Source organism: Octopus bimaculoides, chromosome 8, assembly GCF_001194135.2.
Source record: "Octopus bimaculoides isolate UCB-OBI-ISO-001 chromosome 8, ASM119413v2, whole genome shotgun sequence".
Taxonomy (NCBI): Eukaryota; Metazoa; Mollusca; class Cephalopoda; order Octopoda; family Octopodidae; genus Octopus; species Octopus bimaculoides.
Genome location: NC_068988.1, coordinates 133897 through 135110, shown reverse-complemented (window position 1 = coordinate 135110; position 1214 = coordinate 133897). Strand labels below are relative to the sequence as shown.

The window sequence follows — 1214 nt, the reverse complement described above, 5'->3', positions numbered from 1 at the left end:
ACAAATGTCCTTTAATGATCAGTCTTTGGCCTTTTTTTTATAGTTACCTGTGCATATCATATATATATATATATATATATATATATATATATATATATAAACCTCAGTATTTAATTTTTTTTTTTGAAGTTAACGAAATTCCAAAGCAATATAGGTTATCTCCCTTCATACTGTTGTAATTAAGGAATTAGTTAATAGATTTCTCTTACAGCAACTAATCACCCTCCCCCACACACACTTAAAGATTTAACTTTCTGAAAAATGCACATTTTTAATGAAATTTGCAAAGTTAGGTTTCTCAGCGTGTAGTTTACGATTCCGTTTCAAACAAATTTTCTTTTGGATAAAGTTTTCGATCTTGTTTCCTTTCTCCACTTCGATTTAATTACCACCATATTTCTTAATTTAATCATTTATCACTTTTTTTGTCAGTTTTTATGTTTGAAACATACATCATTGCGTAATGTATACTCTCGAGCTGTCATTTAAAAATATGTTTTAAAGATTTTTGAGAAGATAAAGTCTGGAGGGAGGAAAATGTTCTAAACTCTTTCAAAAAGTGATTTTTAACGTTATCCGCATTACCATAATCTACACTCTAGATAATGTATCACTGCAACATTTTATACACATTCTTTTAGAATGTTATAGGGTGGGGACGGGGGGGTCGTGAATGTGGCATTTATCTGTAGTTATGCCAAGTTATGACATTTCGCCTGTCAGATATGATGATAGCTTAACAGGTGCCAGTAAGATGTGTATGTGTGTGTGCGCGCATGTAATATATATATATGTGTGTGTGTGTGTGTGTGTGAGAGAGAGAGAGAGATAGGCGCTCTTTTTTTTCTTTTCTTTTTAAGTGTATCTCAAAGAATCACCTCAGGTCCTTCATGCGGCGCTGCTTTAAATATTCCTTTCTGAAATGTTTGGAGAGAAGGCTTGTCGATAACATCGACCCTACTGTTTGACTGTACTTATTTCATCAACTGCGAAAGGATGAAAAGCAAAGCTAGTCTGTGAAATCTGAACTTAAAACGTAAAGACGGACGAAATGCCGCTAAGCATTTTCTCGGCGTACTAACGATTCTGCCTTTAATGTTGCTTTAGGTATTACAATACTTTAATGCACTTATGCCATCAAATACGATGAGACGTGCAAGAGCTTCGTGTACAAGAGCTCACTCTGCCCTTCTCTCCTTGCACAAATATGCCAA

General features: G+C 34.3%; 1 protein-coding gene across 5 annotated transcripts in view; it reads left to right on the top strand.

Annotated features, from left to right (window-relative positions):
• Positions 1–1214, top strand: part of LOC106871963 (DEP domain-containing protein 1B) — a 33804-nt gene that overhangs the window by 1092 nt on the left and 31498 nt on the right. The gene's annotated exons all lie outside the window — the stretch shown is intronic.